A 22,501-nucleotide genomic window follows, 5' to 3' on the forward strand; every position below is an offset into this window, starting at 1 on the left:
AGAGCTTTCAGCTGTGCTGTTAAGTCTCTAATGTGAGCTTTCTTAATTTTTTTTTAATGTGGACACTTAGTGCTATGAACCTTCCTCTTGGCACTGGTTTGGGTATGTTGTGTTTTTATTTTCGTTGAATTCAAGGAAGACTTTAATTTCTTTCTTTATTTCTTCCTAGACCCAGGGGTGATTCAGTTATTGACTGTTCAGTTTCCATGAGTTTGTAGGTTTTGTGAGGGTAGAATTGTTGTTAAATTCTAACTTTATTCCATGGTGATCTGAGAAGATACGGGTGGTTACTAAAATGTTTTGTATCTGTGAATGTTAGCCCTTGTTACCAAGTATGTGATCAATTTTTGAGAAGGTTCCATGAGATGCTGAGAAGAAGATATATTCTGTCCTATTTGAGTGGAATGTTCTATAGATGTCTGTTAAGTCTTTTGATTGATTACCTCTGTTAGTTCTCTTATTTCTGTTAAGTTTTTGTCTGGATGACCTGTCCATTGGTGAGAGAGGAGTGTTGAAATCTCCTACTATTAGTGTGTGGGGTTTGATGTGTGCTTTGAGTTCTAGTAATATTTCTCTTACATATGTGGGTTTTTTTTATATTAGGGGCATAGATATTCATGATTGAGACTTCATCCTGATGAATTGTTCCTGTTATGACTATAAAGTGTCCTTCTCCATCTCTTCTGATTGATTTTAGTTTGAAGTCAATTTTGTTAGATATTAGTATAGCCACATCCACTTGTATCTTAGGTCTGTTTTATTGAAAAACCTTTTACCAACCCTTTACTCTGAGTAGATGTCTGTCTTTGTGGTTGAGGTGTGTTTTTTGTAAACAGCAGAATGTTGGATCCTGTTTTTTTTTTTATCCATTCTCTCAACCTGCGCCTTTTTATAGGTGATTTGAGACCATTGATATTAAGTGGTTGTTAACTCCGGTTATTATATATTTTTTGTTGGTGGTAGTGATTGTGTGTTTGAGTTGTGCTGGAGGAGGGATGTCAGATGTCTGAGTTATTGTGGGTGTTGTTGGACTCCTTGGGTTGTGGTTTTCCTTCTATTACTATCTGTAAGGCTGGGATTGTGGCTACGTATTGTTTAAATTTGTTTTTATCCTGGAAAATTTTGTTTTCTCCATTATAGTAAACAAAAGCTTGGCTGGTTATAGTAGTCTGGGCTTGCATCCATGGTCTCTTTGTTTCTACAGCACATCTATCCAAGACCTTATGGCTTGCATGGTTCCCATAGAGAAGTCTGGTGTAATTCTGATAGGTTTACCTTTATAAGTAACTTGACCTTTTTCCTTTGCAGATCTTAATATTCTTTCTTTATTCTGTATGTTTTGTGTTTTGATTATTATATGGTGAGAGGATTTTTTTTTGATCCAGTCTATTCAGTGTTCTGTATGCTTCTTGAACCTTCATACGTATATCTTTCTTTAGGTTGGGAAAGTTTTCTTCTATAATTTTATTAAATATATTTTCTATACCGTTGAGCTGTACTTCTTCTCCTTCTTCTACCCCTATTATTCCTAGTTTGGGTCTTTTCATTGTGTCCCAGATTTCCTGAATGTTTTGTGATGAGAGTTTGTTGGATTTTCTGTTTTCTTTGATCAGTGCGTTTATTTTCTCTTTGGTATCTTCAGAATCTGAGATTCTTTCTTTTATCTCTTATATTCTGTTGGTTATGCTTGTTTCTGTAGTCTCTATTCATTTACCTAGATTTTCCATATCCAGCTGGCCCTCAGTTTGTGTTTTCTTCCTTGCTTCCATTCAAGTTTTCAAGTCTTGAACTGTTTCTATTATCTGTTTGATTGTTTTTCCTTGGTTTCCTAGGTTATCATTCACAGATTTACTCAATTCTTCAAACTTTTTGTTATTCTTCTCATCCATTTCTTTAAGGGAGTTTTTCTCCTTCTGTTTAAGGGCCTCTATCACTTTCATAAAGTCAATTTTTTCTACTTCTTGATTAAGGTGTTCATGTCCTCCTACTGTAACTTCACTGGGTTCTGGTGGTTTCATGTTATTTTTCAGATTGTTGGGTGAATTCTTGCATTGGCGCCTGCCCATCTCTTCTTCCAAATGCTCACCTATCGATTTTCTTTTACAGGATCAGATATCCTTGCCCACTGATGGAGCTTCTGGTGCCGAGATCTGGTCTCTTTGCTGGGCAAGTAGCTCACAAACAAAAGGCCTACCTTGTTTGCTACAGGCAGGCTATTGATACAAAGGGACTCCTCCCCTCCCATTTGCACTCACGACTAGGTCCCAGTGCCCAAACAGGCTGAGCTGGGTGATGTTATGAGCCCAAAGATGGGAGGGAGGCAGAATGGGGGTTTTCTGGGTGCAGGCTGGGTGGGGTAGGAAGAGAGAGACAGTAGCTGGGGATTATAGCCCCTGCAGGAAGACCAGGACGTATAGGGGGATGAAGAATGTCTATGTTCCATGTCCCGGGCTGCTCCCACGGGTTGGGAAGTCACTCACCCCACTGATGTCTTTTTGGACACCGAGATCAGATCTCCTTGCTCGGAAGGTAGCTCACAAACAAAGCCTGTGCATTCTCTTTACTCATACTCCCTATTATTCCCCTCCATCTGCTACTCTTCTTTCTCCTCCTCCTCCCTGGTCCATACTCTTTCCTCCTTCCTATTTGCTTAGCTTTCCCTTTCTATCTCTTCTTTTCCCTCCTATCTCTTTCCTTTTTTCCTTCCATTTCCCTCATTTCTATTTCCACCAATCTCTTCTATCCTCTTCAATTATCCTACATCCCTTCTCTTCCCTTCTCCAACCTCTTATCCTCACTTCCCTCCTCCTTACACTTTCCTCTCTTTTCTTTCCCCCTGTGCTTTTTACCCACCTACCCCCACTTAATCTGCTCCCTCTTCTTCCATCTTCCTTCATCTTCCCTTCTTGTTCTTCTCTTCTTTTCCTGTCTTTCTTCCTCTCTTCTACCCCTTTCTTTTCCCACCTGGATCCTTCCTTCTCTTCCTCTTCTGCATGCCTCTTCTCTCTTCGTACTCCCTCCTCTCATTTCTTCCCTCTCATCTTGTTCCTCTCCTCCCTTTCCTTCCACTTTCCTTCTATTCCTAACCCCTTACCCATCCTCATCCCTCCTCTGTCTTCCTTCATCCCCCTTACATCATTTCCATCCTTTCTTTTCTTCCCTCATATTTCCTTCTCCTTTACCCCTCCTAACTTCTTTTCCCTCACTTCTATATCCTCCATGACTCTCCTTTGTCTTCTTCCCTCCTTCCTTCTTCCTTCTCTAATATTGGTGTACCCTCCCCTTCTACTGTCCTCCCTTCTCATCATTGCTACTACCTCTTCTGCTTTTCTCTGCCCTACTACTTCTTCCTTCCACCCTTCTCACACTTATTCCATCTTATTTCTTATTTTATCTGTTATTTCCTCCCCATATCTCCTTTGTCTTCCCTCTTCCCTATACTTTACTCCTCCCTAGTCCCTCATCTTCCCACTTCATTATCTTCTACTTCTTCCACCACATCTCTTACCATTTCTCAAATTCCCTCTTTCCTAGTCTTCCCTTCCTTTTCCTCCCCCCTCCTCTTTCCTCTTGCATCCTTCCACTTATCGCCCTTTCTATACTTCCTTCCTCCCTCCACTTCTCTCTTCCCTCCTATTTCCTCTTTTTCCCACCAATCTTTTCCACATCCCTCTTCAGACCTTCTCCTTCCTCTTCACTAATCCTTTCTAGTTCTCCCCCTTCCTCTTTCCTCCTTCCTCTTCCCTACTTCTTCCTCTTCCCTCTTCTCTCATCCCTCCTGTTCCCTCTTCTCTCCAGTTATTTCAATATTTCATCCCAAATTAGCTACCCTGACAGCAGGACAGTTTTAGGGTGGAATAGACAGAGGCTTATGTTGACTGCTAACTCAAAGCAATTCTGTTTGTGCTCATCAAGACTGAAATTATTTAACCAATTGACTATTTCCTGTATTAGACCAGCTGATGGTAGTGGTGAACATGTGTGGTAGTTCATGCCTATATCACTAGCAACTAAACAAAGGCAGACTGGTCTTTGTATGTTTGAGGCCAACTTGATATACCTAGAGAGTTCCAGACCGGGCAGGACTGTAGATCGAGACAAAAAAAACTTTTGATGAGTAATAGGTGGCTGATTATTTTCCTGGCTTGTTGCTTGCCCATCGCTAGGGATCAATACCACTATGTTCACTTTTTTATGTTCTGTTATAAACTGATTTCTGCTTACAGGCCTTCCTAAACATTAAAAAATATCATATCTAGTCTGTGAGCAGATGTTTCAAGTTGTCCCAAGGCTTGCAAGAGAAATCCTAAGCCAGGAGGAAGTTTGGGTGGGCAATGATAAGGAATGATCCCCTCCCAACACACAGGTGGCAAGCAGAGGAGGTTCTTAGATGAGCAGGTGAACAGCAGAGTATAGACTGTGGGTTGAAGAACTGAACTGTTCTTGGATATGTATCAGCAGTTACCAGCAAGAACTTTAGTCGGTTTTGTTTCTCAGAACACTGTTTCTCTACATATCTGCATTGTACATTTTAATTGTAATGTAACATATTCAGAATATATAGTCCTGAGTCCTCTGGCCCCTGGCAGCAAGCCCCAGTATTAGTTATCTTTGGTAGCTGTAACCAAAATACTTGATGAAAGTAACAGATTGTGAAGGGTCTACTTAACTGGGGCTTCAGAAGGCTCGGGCTGCCTGCAGTTTCTTGGGCAGAATACTCTGACGGCAGGAGATGTGCTGTTGGAGGTTCTATCTCATTGCAGACAGAAGCACGAAGGTTCAGGACATTGATAGGTCCAGGAGGATTGCCCCCATTCATGTACTTCTTCCAGGGAGGTTCCACCTGCCAAAGTTTCTACCAAATCCCCAAATTGTACAAGCACAATGGGGTTTGAGTCAATCATGAGCCTGTGGCAGTTTCCATTCCAATGACAGCAGACCTTTGTCGCTATTCATTGATGATGCTGTGCTTAAACTCGGGGCCTTATGCATACTAAGCATGTTCATGTTCATGATTCCATATTCCTATTCCAGGCAGTTATTACAGAGGGTAAAGGAGTGAAGGATGCCAGTGTCCCTAGAGATGTTCTTCCCATTCCATGTTGCTGTAAAGGCTAATAGGTGTTGAGTTGCTGTGTAGTATATTACAGTGAAGCCCAGCCAGAGCCAAGTGCTCAGAGGAATGTCCGTGCCATCCTGTTCAGGCTGTAGCACTTCACAGATTGAGCAGGCTGTGGGCATCGGGGGGGGGGGGCTGTCATCATGTTACACAACATGTACCTGCATTCCGCCTTACTCAAGGTGAGCAATGCCCTTCCATATCCTTTAAGTACAAAGGACTCTAGCTTAATTTCTGACTGCTAGAGCTCTGTAGGAGCTGTGCTCCACAGGAGCGCAGTATTCCTAAGGCTGGAGGGTCTGTGTTTATCACCAAATTGACCAGGAAAAGTGATCCTCAAATTTTGGGCTAGTGTTCTTCATAAAAGGTCTGGAAGTTTTGAGGTCCAGAGATAAGGAGGGCTTTCCCAGTAAGTCGGGCTTTGCTTGCCTGAGATAGGTCAGACACTTGACAACTAGTCCACTACACTTAGAACTGAGATAGTCTCTGGGAGCTCAGCCTGGGTGTTGGCTGCCCCATTTGGGGGCTGTGCACTGTTGTCAAAGGTGTGAAGTTCTTTGTAGCTTAGTGAGTTAAGATCTGTTTCATCTAGCCAGTTGTTTGCCCTCTTAATCTTTCAGCTGACTCCAAAGTTCTGAGTTGTTACAAATAAACTTTCTGCAACTAATGGAAAAATGACTGCTGCCTTTATCTCTCTAGTCTAGACAGGTAAACTGGGTTAATAAGTGGGAAGTCTGGGAAGCCAACAAGTACTTTTTTCATTGAATCCTGCATTGCACTCTTTGTTTCCTTCATCATCAATGTCTTTGTCGTCTCTCTCTTTGCTGAAGCATTTTTTTGGGGGGGGGAACCAACAAGCAGGTGGTGAGTAAGCCAGGGTTCTGGGTGGTGAACGCCAGGTAAACTGCATGCCTGAATGGGGACAGTAAAGAGCTATGACTTGGAACCCAAGGAAACTTATCTGAGGTCTAGGTGCCCCTCCTCCAGTCTACACACCAGCCACTCTATGGTGTAGGGCTAGGATGCCTGTTCCCACCCATTCCAGGGGTGAGTTGGAAGAGCTTGCCTTGGACTCACAGTTGTCTCCTGATAACATAGAGGTGTAGCATCTTAGCTGTTTGGCCATTGTTATTTCTGTTTCCTTTTTATTAACTGCTGCCTGTGTGTCTGCTAGTCTTGATGGTTGTGCTGAAGAAAGGTCAGGAGGAGTCAGCAGAAAGGAAGCATGCTCTGACAGGGTGGGCCTTGGCTGACAGGATGGACCTTAGCTCATTTTGAATTCTCTCCCATCCATTTTATTTGTTTGGTTTTTTTCATTAAGGTTTTTTGTTTATTGTGGAGTGTTTTAAAATGCCAGGGTTGAATTCAGGACCTTGTACATGATGCTAAGCAAGTGTTCCATCACACAGTTGCTTGCCCTCATTGCTATCTAGTTTTGGTCATCTTTTATGTCTACAGGACCTCTTGACCCTGGTTCTTTGACCGAGGTCCTCTAGGTGCTGATGTCCTCTCATGTTGTGGGAGTGTCATATATCAATCTGTTGCTTTCATTGGTTATTTAATAAAGACACTGCTTGGCCTGATAGGTTAGAACATAGGTGGGTGGAGTAAACAGAACAGAATGCTGGGAGGGAGAGGAAGTGAGGCAGACGCCATGCCTCTCCTCTCCAGGGCAGACGCAAAGAAGCAAGCCACCAGGTCAGACATGCTGAATCTTTCCCGGTAAGACTGGTGCTACACAGATTACTAAATATGGGTTAGGCAAGATATGAGAGTTAGACAAGAAGAGGCTAGATATAATGGGACCAGGCAGTGTTTAAATGAATACAGTTTGTGTGTTGTTATTTCTGGGCATAAGCTAGCCAGGCGGCCAGGACCCAGGCGGTAGGAACGCAGCCCGCAGCTCCTTCTACACTCTCACATTTGAAGTCTTCTGATTTGTTTTCTTTTTTTTTTTTTTTGGTTTGTCTTAATTTGGGAGGATAGCCCGCAGCCCCTGCCCTGGGAGTTGCTTTGCTCTGGACTCCAAATCCCAGCATGTCAGGACCTCTCCCACAGGGTATTTAAATGAGCTCCCAGAGGGGAAACACATGGTCTCACAGTGTCTTGGGGTCTGCATGGGCTCCCTACTGTCCTGTCTCCCCTCCATGCGCTCGGCCACCCTAGAGCATCGTTCTTAATAAAACAAGGGGCATTTTAATTTGGTTTGACTTGACCTAATTGCATTTCTTGCACTGGCAGAGCTGCCCTTTTTTTTAATTAATTTTTACTTATCAGTTTTGGTTTTGGCTTTTGACAAAAGGGCTTTATTGTGTAGTCTTGGGTGGAGGCATGAAACTCACTCTGTAGACTAGGCACCTGCCTGCCTCTGCCTCATAAGTACTGTGATTAAAGGCTTGCATCACCATGCTCTTCATTGAATCTAGTTGTTTTTTTTTTTTTTGGATAAGTTCTACTTGTGCAGCCCAGTCTGGCCTCAAGTTTGGGATTCTTCTAGCTCAGCTCCCTGAAGGCTGCCCTCTAAGAAGGAAGCCCTCTTAAGAGTTTCTCTTTCCTTACTTGCATTTATAGTGTTCCAGCATTTGCACATTGCCCTGCAGACTGTCTCAGTAAACACATTGGTGCTGGAGGAAATAAAAGGCCTGGGGGAATGCACCAAGGAGCAGGCTTTGGGAAGTACAGGGTTCTGAAGTATTTAGGGTTAGAGATGAAGGAGTATATGGAGGAGGGATGAAGGGATGCCCAGCAGTCGGGTGGAGCCTCTGGGTCACACCAGCACCTAGTCTCACTGCCTAACAGTGCCCAGTGCAGCACTTGATGTGCTGGTGTTTCATGAGGAGAGGGAGGTGCTGCAAAGGTCCGCTGTTCTGGGTGTCATCTAAGCACTCACACGCTCCTATCTCTCTCCCTGTCTCAGGGTGTTGTGCTTAGATGTTATTTTGGGCCTGTGGCACTCTACATCTGGGCAGTGGGGATCTTGGCTACAGGACAGCGCTCCACCATGACAGGAACCTATTCTGGCCTATTTGTTATGGAGGTGTGTTAGGTTGAATACAGGGGAATGACACAGCGCTTGAGTATCTAACTCCATGGTTTACAGGTTTCCTTGACTTCCACAACCATTTCTCTCTCCTGTCACATGTGGTCACCAGCCCCTATGCTTTCTTCCAGGGATTCCTGAACCTAAGATGGTAACATTTTACCCCAGTGATTCTGACACGCTCTATTGCCATTATCCCCACTCTCTTTGTTGCTGTCTTCCAAGATGTAGAGCATCTAACAGGGATGAATGACTTCCTGAATGTTCTGCAGAGCTTACAGGTAAGCAGGCAGCTGGGGAAGCTCATTCTGGAGGCTGGGTACTAGGGGTGAGTGAGAGGAAGAAAAAGGCATGGAAGTTCATTAAATGGAAATAATGAGCTCTACTTAATATATAAAACACAAATTTGAGGCCACCAAGATGGCTCAGTGGATAAATGCTAGCTTGTACTAGTTGTACAAGTGTAAAGTCCTAAATTTGAATCCCTGAAGACTCAGTAAAAGGAAAGAACTGTCTCCAAAAGTTGTCCTCTGATCTCCATATTCACCCACAACATGAGCATGTCTGTCTGTCAGTCCGTCTATCCTCTCTCTCCCCACTCAGTCTCTGTCTGTCTTTCTCACACACAAATAAATAAGTAACTTAGTAATACATAAAAATCCACAGCACTGTAGCTCATTAATGCAGCAAGGGGAAATCATTAAATAATTTTAAGGGCACCACTACCTCCTGTGGAGTTTACAAGACAAGTCACATCCAATATGTTATTTATTTATTTAAGATTATGTGTTTTTATTACATGTATCAATGTTTTACCTTTGTGTGTATATGAGCACTGTGTGTGCCTGGAACCTGCAGAGTTTGGAAGAGGGCATCAGATCCCCTAGCACTGGAGTTGTAGACAGTTGTGAGCTGCCATGTGTCTGCTGGGAATTGAACCCTGGTCCTCTGCAAGAGCAACAAACAAAGTGTTCTTAACCATGGAGCCATCTCTCCAGCCCCCAATGCGTTGTCTTTTGTGTTTAAACAAAGGCACTTAGTATCATGATTAGTGCTGGGTTAAAAATAATGTTTGGCAAAGGCAAGGTGATAGGAGCAGCTATTACCATGGCACAGATGAGATAGGGTTTATGACTCCTGTCTGTGAGCAGTGTTGGTGTCTGTGTGATACAGTAATCAAGATTGATGTGGAGGGAGAGAGCACACCAGAGCCAGGCTAGTGCCAGTAAGCAGCATTCCTCCGAAGTGTCTGCTCAGGTCCTGCCCTGACTCTCTTGGTGATTGACTGTGACCTGGAAGTATAAGCCAGATAACCCCCAACACCCTCCCCACATTGCTTCTCATCAATGTTTAATCACAGTATTAGAGATGAAACTAATGCACCCACGTAATTCCACCTGGTTTTTCCGGCTTCCCTTAGCTCTCATACCCATACTCACCTTTACCAGCCTGCGGCCAGTGATGAATGATTTCTCCAATGGAATGTGAGTACACTTGTCACTCTCCCCAGGAGGACACAGTCAGAAATGTCTTCTCTAGAAGAGCTATGTTTCCAGAGCAGTTTCTAGCTGCTTCCTCTCGGGACATGAAGATACTGGTGAGGGTGAGCTACAGTAAGGAGGAGAGCTGCTTCACACTTTCCTGTTCTAGCTCTTCACTCTCTGCTACTGAGATTTGAATTCGGTGCACTTCAGTAATATGTTCTGTGCACACCTTGAAGGGATATGTGGGGTGTGTTCTAGTTTCATTTCTGTAGCTTTGACAGATATCATACCAACAAGCAGCACAGGGTTGGAAATGTTTATTTGGTTTACAATTCCAAATTACTGTCTATCGTTCTGGAAGTAGTCAAGGCAGAATTCAGATAGTCCTATCACAGGCACTGTCAGGAACAAGGGATAAACACATCCTTGCCTGCATGTTTGCCCTAGGCTTGCTTCTTTCTTATACTGTTGAGGATGCACTGGCTGGGTAATGGTGCCACCCTGAGTGGGCTGGTTGTTCTGCATCATCCCTACTGATGTGCCCACAAGCCAGCCTGGTATAGATAATTTCCCTTTGAGACTACCTTCCCATGTGGTTCTTGGCTGTGTCCTGTTGGCAGTTAAAACCAATCAGTGCAGGTCCTCATGTGACCTGTTAGGGTCCCAGGGTCTCTAACTGTCACCACTCTAGAGATGATGGGACTTGGGAGAGTGGAGCTGATAAAAGAGGCGGACTGAAGTCTCATGTAATAGCAAACTTTATTCAGAGCCTCAGACAGTTCATACTCTGAGAGCTAAGATAGTCATGCATGTGAAGTTCTCTGAGTTCAAGCTGTGTACACGGGACTGGCAGCATGCGGCAACAACTTGTTTTCCTATAGAGGCCTGTACAGGAGAGCTTAAACATTTAATTGAATAACAACAGCAAACAATAACGATTAACTCACTCCTGTCCACTGCACCTGGGTGGCAAGTGAGATGACACAAAACATTAAAAGAACAGTGCCGGGGCTGGAGAGATGGCTCAGTGGTTAAGAGCATTGCCTGCTCTTCCAAAGGTCCTGAGTTCAATTCCCAGCAACCACATGGTGGCTCACAACCATCTGTAAAGAGGTCTGGCACCCTCTTCTGGCCTTCAGGCATACACACAGACAAAATATTGTATACATAATAAATAAATAAATATTTTAAAAAAAAGAACAGTGCCATGGTTTTGGAGAAATTGAAGTCACAAGACTCTAGTCTTGACTCCATTCCTGGACCATGTTCTGATATCTAATGAAATGGCTCTGTGTTTTTTCCTTTTTTTTTTTTTTTTTTTGAGTGTGCTTTCTCGAAACAGAATTTCTCTGTAGCTTTAGAGCCTGTTCTGGAACTTGTTCTGACCAGGCTGGCCTTGAACTCACAAAGATCCGTCTGTCTCTGCCTCCTGAGTGCTGGAATTAGAGGCGTGCACCACCACCGCCTGGCAGGACCTGTTGTTGATTTCTAGGGTCTTAAATGCTAAATTTTTGTGACAGAGAGATGATAGGTCAGTCAGTGGGTAAATATGCTTGCCCCACAAGCCTGAAAACCTGAGTCTGATCCCTGGGACTCATATGAAGAATGAAGGAGAAAAATAACTAAGTCTACAGATGTGGTCTTCTGACCTTCACATGCATGTTATAGCATGTGTGCCCACACATGTACTCATCATTCATGTGCATACGTTAATAATAGATAGTTAAATGCTAGGTTCAGTTTACTCCAGCCCTTCCCCCGTCTGCTCTATCACTAATTTTGACACTCTTAAGTTTTCTAAACCTGTGTTCCATTTACCACATGAGACATAGGTTTCTTTTCTGTCTGTGGCTTGGTTGAACTATTGCACACTCATGTGCCCCTTGTTTCACAGAGGCTGGAGGATCGCTGGTGGAATTTTGGCCCTTAACGTCTGCTCCATCAACATGTACTTTGTAGTGGTTTATGTCCAGGACCTAGGGCACTTGGCAGTGTATGTAGTGGCTGCAGTGACCAGCGTGGCTTATCTGAGCTTTGTGTTCTACCTGGTGAGTCCATTGTGAAGGGAGCAGGGGCAGTGGTGTCTGGGGTGTATAGGTGGGGCTAGATGCCTTTTAGAGACAAATGATCCTACCTGGTGAGTCCACTGTGAAGGGAGCAGGGGCAGTGGTATCTGGGTGTATAGGTGGGGCTAACTGCCTTTTAGAAATGAATGATCCCCAATGCAGTTTACTGAGGCAGTTCATATGGCATTGTTAAATCAGCTGTTTCTGAAATTCTATTTCTTTTCTGTTTTTGGTATTGGAGATTAAACACAAGGCTGTGCCATGACAAGCAGATATCTAATGTTGCACTCTGTTCTCAACAAGATGTTTGTATTTTGAATCATTAATTTATTTTAAGCTTTTTTTTTTTTTGGAGGAGGGGATGTTTCTTGAGACAGAGTTTCTCTGTTTAACATCCCTTGTTCTCCTGAACCTCACTTTGTAGACCAGCATGACCTCAAACTAATAATAATTTTCAATTATTTCATCCCATATAAAACTTTAAATTACAGAGATCTGCCTACCTCTGCCTCTCAAGTGCTGGGATTAAGGTGTGTGCCACCATGCCTGGGCTTATTTTAGTCTTTAATACCTAGAATTTTTCTATTTCTGTTGATTTTATAAGGATCCAATATTTAATTCCTAAAAAGAATTTATGTATGGTATGAATGAAAAACAAAATGTCTCAGTGGTTGCACAGCAAGCATAAGGACCTGAGTTCAAATCCTCAGGACCCATGTTAAAAGATGGGCGTGGTAGTCATGGGGTTGTGTGAGCCTGTAACCCTAGCACTGGAGGAAGGGAGACAGCAATGGGAGAGTCATCAACGCCTGCCAACCTAGCTACAGATTCAGCAAGAGACCTTGTCACAAAGGAATAACTGACAGAAGAGGAAACAGAAAAGGTGACCTCCAATGGCCTCTGCAAGCACACACACACACACACACACAGGTCAAATATAAATGTATTCTCTATTCCCCGATCTTTCTCACTGCTTTTTTGTTTGATTGATTGGTTTTTGTTTGTTTGTTTTTGAGACAGGGTTGCTCTGTAGCTTTGGAGCCTGTCCCGGAACTAGCTCTTGTAGACCAGGCTGGCCTCAAACTCACAGAGATCTGCCTACCTCTGCCTCTCAAGTGCTGGGATTAGAGGCATGTGCCACCACTGCCTGGCTTCTCACTCTTTTACTAGTGAATAATCCATAGCAATAAGAACAGATTGGATTATCTGTTTAACACAGAGTTCATACTGAGGTTGGGGATAAGAAGTAGCAGTGTTGAAGTTGGAGGCTAGAGCCCTGCTGTTCTCTCTCATGCATTTCACTCCATGTGTGCCATTTCTTCCACAGGTTAGAATCTTTTAGAGAAAAACTTCAAAACTTCGGTGCATAGTTTAATATGTGCCCTGGATCAGTGAATCTTTTCCTTTTCCAGTAAACCTTGGGCATCCAAGGTTATACTCACCATAGGACGTTGGAAACCAGATAACTGAATGTTTTGAAGTCCTATTAGAAGGTCAACTAGAGGTACATTCATGCAAATTGAGTGTGTTGACTCAGTACACTAAGACTAATGAGCTTATCTGAGCCCCAAATTTGGAGGTAGGGCAGATTTTACATCTTGATTACTTCAGCTTCGCTAAAAACCAGGAGCTTCACAGAGGAGATGTATCCCTACTAGTCTATAGACTCTCCATGTCCCTGTCACACAAGGGCAGGTCTCACTGCTAGTCTGGAGCCTGTCTCCATGTCCCTGTCACAGAGGATTAGGTCTCACAGCTGGTCTGTAGCCAGTCTCCTCGTCCCTATCACAGAGGAGCTGTGTTACTGCTAGTCATTAGCCAGTTTCCATGTCCCTGTCTCAAAGCAGCTCTTTCACTGGTAGTCTGGAGCCTCTCCATGGGCCTGTCACAGAGGAGCAGTTCTCACTGCTAGTCTCTGTGTCCCTGTCACAGAGGAGCATGTCTCACTGCTGGTCAGTAGCCGGTCTCCATGTCGCTGTCATTGAGCAGCAGGTCTTACTGCTAGTCTGTAGCCTGGCTCCGTGTCCCTGTCACAGAATAAAGGGTCTCGGTGCTAGTCTGTAGCAGGTCTCCATGTCGCTGTCACAGAAGAGATGTCTAACTGCTAGTCTGTAGCCTCTCCGTGTCCCTGTTGCTGGGGAGCAGGTCTTACTGCTAGTCTGTAGCCTGTCTCTGTGTTCCTGTCACAAAGTAGAAGGTCTTACTGCTAGTCAGTAGTGGGTCTCCGTGTCCCTATCACAGGAGAGCTATGTCAATGTTATTCTGTTGCTTCTCTGTGTCCCTGTCACTGAGGAACAGGTCTTACTGCTAGTCTGTAGCCTATCTCCGTGTCCCTGTCACAAAGGAGCAGGTCTCACTGCTAGTAAGTAACCGGTATCTGTGTCCCTGTCAGCGAGGAGAAGGTCACACTGCTCATCTGTAGCCAGTCTCGGTGTCCCGGTCACAGAGGAGCAGGTCTCACTGCCAGTAAGTAGCCAGTATGTGTGTCCCTGTCACAGACATGCAGGTCACACTGCTAGTCTGTAGCCAGTCTCGGTGGTGTCCCTGTCACAAAGGAGGAGGTCTCAGTGCTGATCTGTAGCCAGTCTCTGTGTCACAGAGGAGCAAGTCCCATTGATAGTCTCTGGCTGGGCTCCGTGTCCCTGTCACAGAGAAGCAAGTCTCATTCCTAGTCTCTGTCCGGGCACAGTGTCCCTGTCACAGAGGGGAAGGTCCCACTCCTGGTCTGTAGCCCGCCTCTATGACCCTCTCCCAGAGGAGCTGTCTCACTGCTAGTCTGTAGCCAGTCTCTGTGTCCCTGTCACAGAGGAACATGTCTCACTGGTAGTCTGTGGCTGGGCTCTGTTTTCCTGTCACAGAGGAGCTGTCTCACTGCCAGTCTGTAGCCTCTCTGTGTCCCTGCCACTGAGAAGAAGGTCTTACTGCTAGTCTTTAGTTTGTCTCCGTGTCCCTCTCACAGAGGATCAGGTCTCACTGCTAGTCAGTAGCGGGTCACCCTGTCCCTGTCCCAGAAGAGGTGTCTCACTACTAATCTGTAGCCAGCCTCTGTGTCCTTGTCACAGAGCAGCTGTCTCACAGTTTGTACCAGGTCTTCATGTCCCTGGCACAGAAGAGCTGGTCTCAGTGCTAGTCTCTATATGGTCTCTGTGTCCCTATCACATAGCTGCAGGTCTCACTGGTAGTCTGTAGCCAGTCTCCGTGTCCCTGTCACAGAAGATCAGTTCTCACTGCTAGTGTAGCCTGTTTCCGTGTCCCTGTCACAGAGGAGCTGTCTCACTGCTAGTCTGTAGCTGGTTTTTGTGTCCCTGTCACAGAGGAGCAGGTCCTACTGCTGGTCTGTACCTGGTCTCTGTGTCCCTTTCACTGAGGAGCAGGTCTCACTACTTGTCTGTAACACGTCTCCGTTTTCCTGTCACAGAGGATGAGGTCTCACTGGTAGTCTGTAGCACGTCTCTGTTTCCTCTCACAGAGGAAGAGGTCTTACGGTTATTCTTTAGGAAAGCTAGCAAGAGAAAAGCACTGCTAGAAAAAGGAAAGCCACTGTCAGGTCAGATTTGGTCTGCAGGCTATACTTTGCTTAAGATTAGCAGTATGGTATTTGAGAAACGTCCAAGTAGTACAGAAAATGCTTTGACTGTTAAGCAAATGATATGAATTTCAAATTCTATCTTTGTTCCATATTAGTGAAGGGAATAGAGTTTTAGGGGGGAAAGCCAGAAACAGGAATTCAAACCCATGATTAATCAATCTTTTTGTTAAATAACACTTGAATTCACATCATTTTGAAAAGAAACGTATATACACCATTTTATATATACAGCACAGACACTTCAAGCTAAGATGCCTATTCCAAAGTAATCTTTTGATTCCCAAAGGGACTTAACTTAAAATGATACCTAACAAGGTTTTGGATGCAATATAAGATATATGGGTTGTCTAGCATATGGAAAGCCCAGAATACCATCTTCAAAACTGAAGAGATAAAGGAAAGAAATGATACTTTCTTCCCATAGAGTTAATTTTAATACTCTGTTCTTTAACTGGCAAACTACTAAAATGACCCAGGAGGCATTTGTTCCATATTTATTAAGTGTTCAATACTAACCTCTAATTTCCAACTTTTTTATTGGCAATATGCAAGAAATAACAGCAAAACCAAAGGAAAAAAATATTATTCACAAGTTTCTAATACAGATAGTAGAAGGAATTTAATTCTAAATACAATGATGAACTACTGTTCCAAATGTATGCCTTCTATTCTGCTCAAAATGCATCTCTGGAGCACTTACCATGTGTAAGGCATTGTAGGAGATCATATCTGGTTTACTGCCAGAGATACAGGCCCCATACCTCTAAGGAGAATGAGTCTAGGACGAGTCAGATATATCAAAAGTAAGCTCAATATTACAGAAAATGCGGACAACACAATGGGAAGTAGGCTCAATATGCATCAGCAAGGTTGGAAACAAGTGATTAATTCTAGGTGATGCCAAGAGAGAAGGAGTAAATGAGACACTGTCTGGAATAAGAATGCTCAAGCATGTTTTGAAGAATAATATAATAGCTACTATTTCTATAAAGTGATTATGTGTTTGGTATTAGTTCATATTATTTTATTTTATCCTACTTAAAAGTCACTTCTTTCCCTAGAAATTAAAACTGGAATTCTGGGAAACCCATTAGTGTTTGCTACTAATCTAAAGACACATAATAAATTCAGAAATCATGAATCAGCCAGACTGGACAGGGCATACAAAAACCCTTAAACAGGCTGGTAAAGATTTTCAGACTTGCAGACAGATGGAAATTGAGAATGCCATAAATTATATGCAAAAAGAAGCAAAGATAAAGAGATAGCCTGACCAAGATAGAGAAAAGAAGGCTTGACTATTCAAATAGGCATTATCAAGTTTTTCTTCCAAATTTGTATGGTTTCAGTTCAAACATTCTTACAGACTATGCTAAGGTCCATATCTGATGTCATCCATCCTAATCAGCTGTTTGGATGAAGATAGTCATGTGCTCCGATTTAAATTAGCAAAATTCAGCTTTGTGTGTGTGTTTTCAAGCGCGCACATGTGTGTGTGTGTGTGTGTGTGTGTGTGTGTATAAGTGTGTGTCTGCGCAGAGGCTGGCCAGAGCATGGGGGCATGTGTCCTGTGCTCTAGCACTCTCCACATTATTACCCTAAGAAAGGTTTTCTCATGAGCCTGAAGCTCAGCTGGCACCCAGTAAACCTTATTCATTTTTATCTGTCCCCATAACAATGGGGTTACTGGCTCATCAGCTTTTACATGGACAGTAGGATTTAAACTTAGTTTTTTTATGTTAGAATAGCAAGTTTCCTTATCCTCTCAACCGTTTCTTTGGTCTCAGATTTCTTATCTTTGGTATGAAGACTCTATTTAACATTATAGATGCCAAGGCAGTGAAAGATAGCTTAAAAACAGTGGGTTGGGAAAAGAGGCTAGAGAGAGAGACGAAAACAGGAGGAGGGGGAGAAGAACGCCTAGGAGGCAGCAGCAAAAGAAAAGTGGCAATGGCGAACTGAAAGCAGATCTCCCAAGGCCTTTCTAGTGTCTTAATAGTTTGGGCTTTGTTTTATATTAAGTGGACAATGTAGTGAGAGTTATCTCCAAATAAAAAGAGTTTTTCTTGTAATCAAAAGAAGAATGTGGACAATGACTTTACAGACACATATCTTCAATGCACTAGCCTAACCTTGATTTTATACTTAGTTTCATTTACAGCAGCAAATTCTGATCTTGATAAACTGTAAGAAAAATGAAATTTAATTCACAGAATATTAAAATATTAAATAATAAGACTTTAAGCACTTTGGAAATTGTTCTATCTGTACTGCATAGTGCATGTTTAGATCTTTATTTAGTGTTCAGAAGTTTAATGAGCATGAGAAATTAAGACAATTAAGATTCAGCCATGTTTTAAAGGCTACATTTTATAAAATTCAACTGAATAGGTTGAATTCAACCAGGTAATTATTCCTCTTCCCCATGCTATTCCCCTGTAGTGAAACAAGACCCAATTACTACTTGGTGAGCACTTCCCTAGATACAAGAGGGATATTTTGTATGTGGTGTTTTTTCTAAAAGACTGTCATTCACTCATACTGATAAAATGAAGAAAAATGACAGAAAAAGTTTTGATCTGAAAGGTTTGATCTAAAACTCATCTTCAGTCATATGAAAATATAATGAAACCTGTTGAAACTTGTGGCCCTTTGTTCATTTCTGTTCTGCTTCCATTAAAAACAATTTTAAGTATTAGATGATCTTGGATATGAAAGTACTTTGTGTTCTCAGCATTATAAAAATAAGAGCAATTAGAGAAATGAGAGGAATTGACATTTATTGACTAGTTTTATACCTCATTTATTCTATAAAATAATATCAGTTAAGGATTACTTTCAACTGTCAACTTAAAGATGTTGAAATGAAGGCTTGTAGGGGCTTTAAATTGTATAAGACATTTTAAAATTCTGTGTTGTAATACCATCAGTTTATTCTATGCCTCAGTATTCCGATTAATTTATCATCTTCTTTGAAACTTGTTACAAGACACTTCAAGTACAAAGATTCAATGAGTTGTATATATTCTCCATGATGAAATAAACTGAAGATTCAGGCTACTTCCCTATACTAATTATCCTATTCCTTGTGATTTCAGTTTGATTTTTGACTTAGCTCAGTTAGAACGAGTTTAATTCACTGAAAGACAATAATTTTGGTTCTTAAAAGAGAAGTTAAGGAAAACAGTGTCATGTGACAGAACATGAATGTCCAGATAGCCAACAACTGTAGTGAACTGAATTATGACAAGGGGCCCAGAAAGAAGTAGCAAGTATGGACAGAAATCCAGCCAATAGAATGTTCTGCACAATAGAATCACCGTGTTACATCTCTTACAGAAAATATTTCTCTGCCATTATGTTCAAGGACACTCAAAAAGTACTGTTTCCCTTGGGCTGCATAAACACAGGGGGCGGCTTTTATTGAGTCATTAAAGACTCTATTAACTAGTAGATACCCACTTCTCCCAAAGGTACATATTAATGTTAGGGGAAAAAGTAATTCTTTAATGGGTGAATATTGCCTTTATGTCCCTAAAAGGTGTCTCAAAATTAAAATGCTCCTTTGAGAGGCACAGAATTGCATATTTGTAAGTAGATTACAATTTGTTCAGCCAGCCAAAATCTCTGGAAAACTGAGAGCAGGGTCAAAAGTATTTACCTGACCACTTATTCAGGAGATAATCAGCATGTACCTGAATCAGAGGTCACAATATAGAAATAATAGCATAGACCCCCCCTCCCTCTGTGAAGTTCTGCACAAATATCTCAATCCTAACTGTAGAGCCTTTTGTTGGGATTTTGAGGAAATAGAAGTATTATTTAAGACTCAGTTCTCAATGTGATGCTAGATTTTTACTGGCTTAAAGAAAAATAGACAGACAAAAAGAAAAGAATAAATAAAATAAAGAATAAAAGAAAGAAGATATATTGGTTTTCACCAATATTCTACCTCTACTAACTATTAGCTAGAGACAGAGCTTATATTTTCCAAGGGCTTCTATTAAATTCTTAGAAGAATGGTGAGTCATTGTGCACAGTATTTTGCAGACAGTATTATTCATGCTGAATACTTATTCTTTCTGGACTTTTAGAATTGTAGAAGATTTGACACAGAGGAAGTGAGGTCAGAGACTCCACAGCTCTGCTCTCTCGGGAGCAGACGCCTCAGCAGAGACGCCATGCCCCGCTCCTGGCATGAAGCTCCAACCCAGGATGGACTAGGCTAGAATCTTCCCGGTAAGACCGGTTCTCACAGATTATTAGAGATGGGTTGATCGGGATGTGAGAATTAGCCTGTAAGTGCTAGAGCTAAAGGGCCAAGCAGTGCTTAAAAGAATACAGTGTCTGTGTAATTATTTTGGGGCATAAGCTAGCCATGTGGGCGGCCGGGTGTGGGGGACGCAGCCCTGCCGCCCCATATTACTACATTTGGCACCCAGACGTGTGAACAGCTAAACCCACTTAAAAAACCTGAAAAGGCTTAAAAGTAAGGGAGAGAGAGTTTAACACAGATTTTTGCTGTTTGTTGGTGGCGTGCTGTAGAGAGATTTCCTGATTCAGCAACAGTAGCAGAAAAAAGGCTGTGTCATTTTAAAGTGCGACTTCCTGGGGCTGTGCCGCCATTGTGATCTCTGTCTGGCTCCTGCGGGAGACAGAGCTTTTGAATAGAGCATTTGGAGTAAAGTGCTACGATTTGTTTGATGGCAACTAGACTCGCAGTGTTCTCGGGTCTGCTCTGCTTGTTAGAGGCAAGCATGTGCTTTCATCTAAGAGAGGCTTCCTGACTCAGCTTTAGCTGCAAAGCCTGTAGCTCCTTAAGAGGTCCTGCCACGAAACACTTAAACGGTGTGGACTAAAAGCTGAATGCATGCTTTTTGGTTTTCAGCCGTAGCAGGAAAAAAGATGCGCAGTTTAAAAATGCCGGCTTTCTGGGCCATCCTGCCAGGGCAAACTCTGACTGTTTGAGGCAGGAGGGCCGGCTACGGAGAGAGGACTTGAGTGTTGTCTGTTGTCGCTCACTTGCTGGCAGGGACCTTGAAATGCCATACAGTTGTTGCAGTAAACATAGCTACAGCCTGTATGTCCGCCATGAGGCTGGAAAGCTAAGAAATGGACTGGATCTAGCTGGCAAAGCCACGCCTTTAGTCCTACTGATATTACTTGGTAAATTAAAGACTCGTGTGGTCAAAAAAAGAGAGATATACAGTAAAGAGAGATTCAAAGACAAAGAAATTTTTAAATGGTTTACAGTGCGTTAAAAATATATGTAGACTAAAAGTTAAAGTTCTTAAAGTAAAAAACAAAAAAAGGAAGAGAGTTGCTGTGTGTGGTAGCACACGCCTTTAATCCCAGTGCCTAGAAGGCAGAGACAAACAGATCTCTGTGAGTTCAAGGTGTAGCAGTGTACACCTTTAATCCCGAATGCCTGGGAGGCAGAGACAGGCAGATCTCTGAGAGTTCAAAGACAGCCTGGTCTACAGAGTTACTTCAGATCAAAGATACAGAGAACCTGTCTCAAAAAGCAAAGAGTTAAAAGTAAAAATAAACAAAATAGAGGTTAAAACACAGCTGCACAAAGATGGAAAATACACAGAGAATTTTGATACTGTATGCTATTATGCTCTCTTTGAATTGTTTGAATGCTGAGGAAAGAGCAAAAGCTACTAAAAGATATTTGTTTATAAATGCTGCTGAACTAATCCAACATAGATATTTTGAATTTGTATCTAAGGATATGATACTTTGGAAAGGAGTTTCTTATTTTGTTTTCACAGAGGATGAGACGCTGTTCATTTCTTCTATTCCAATTTGGTATGATGGACCACGCCCTCCTGAAGGGTTGGTGTGAACGCCTTCAAAAAATTGCTTCGCTCAACTGCCAACTGAGATGAAGCTAGCACACAGGTTATACCATAAAAGACCTAATTAACGACGCCCCCATTCAGCAGGAAGCAGTTTGGAGAAAAATAACTGCGCCCATATTCCCAAATAATGTTTATAAATGTTCTTTTACATTTAAAGGGGGATATGATATAGGTATGAATAATTTACATTAGTATAGATTTTGCTTTATTGATAGAGATTTACGGTCAATTTTGTTATATGTATAAGTGTTTCTGATTTTGATTAAGGTATTGTGATTGTGTAGTTCATTTAAATATGTACTGTATAATTAAGAAATATAGGTTGTTAATGGATAATCATCTATAATAGTAAAGCTTGTAGTCATGTTAGTTAGATTTTCTAGATATATAGAGATATATTTTAGATAGACATTCTTCATGTCTTTCAAAGATTACAGAATAGGACATTTAATGTTTTAATAACTGAGGACTTTTCATGACAATGAGACACTCTGCTCCTGGCAGCACCAATCTACTTCGAGAGGAAGATGGGCATCGAAGAGGATCATTATGGAGTTTGATAGCCATTTGGGCAAGAAACTGCTCTTGACTGGACTACTGCATAAACTGGACACAGAGAACCCGCAGAGAGAGGACTACTGAACTTGCCTAAGGTGAGATGATCTTTCGGGGTTCCTGATTCATGAAAGAGTCTGCGAGACATTCTGCAGGACACAACAGATAGTGACTGAACTGACTTTGAATTTTCCTGCTTTATGGAAATGTCTGATGGATACCATGGGCCTGAAGGCTGAAGATGGATGCCCCAACGATACAGAGGAACTTTGGGTGACTGTCCAGGCAGCGAGATGTCTCTGTCATTTCTAGTTTTAAAAGTTGCTTTTTTCTTGTTTGCTTAGGTAGTAGTGTATCTTTCTGGAGTCTTTGATGGAGTTAAGAATAGTTAGTTATAGTTATAGTTTTCCTTAGTTATGATAAAGATTGTTGTAACTTTTACTTGATAACTGTTTTGTTATATGTAATTTTGCTATGTTAAAGCCTTTTTTTTTGTTTAAACCGAAAAAGGGGAAATGATGGAGGAAGGTCATTGGCTAATAAAGGAACTGCCCTGGCCCATTTTATTGGTTAGAAGATAGGTGGGAGGAGAGAACAAAACAGGATACTGGGAGGAAGAGGAAGTGAGGTCAGAGACTCCACAGCTCTGCTCTCTCGGGAGCAGACGCCTCAGCAGAGACGCCATGCCCCGCTCCTGGCATGAAGCTCCAACCCAGGATGGACTAGGCTAGAATCTTCCCGGTAAGACCGGTTCTCACAGATTATTAGAGATGGGTTGATC

At 42.3% G+C, this 22,501-nt stretch overlaps 1 pseudogene; it reads left to right on the forward strand.

Moving 5' to 3' along the window:
* The first annotated feature begins 2,421 nt into the window (after positions 1–2,421).
* LOC121437455 overlaps positions 2,422–22,501 on the forward strand; it is a 38,112-nt pseudogene continuing 18,032 nt past the window's right edge.

The sequence above is a fragment of the Microtus oregoni genome, unplaced genomic scaffold, assembly GCF_018167655.1.
Source record: "Microtus oregoni isolate MIOR12 unplaced genomic scaffold, Mior012 000052F_ref0000163, whole genome shotgun sequence".
In the NCBI taxonomy this organism is placed as follows: Eukaryota; Metazoa; Chordata; class Mammalia; order Rodentia; family Cricetidae; genus Microtus; species Microtus oregoni.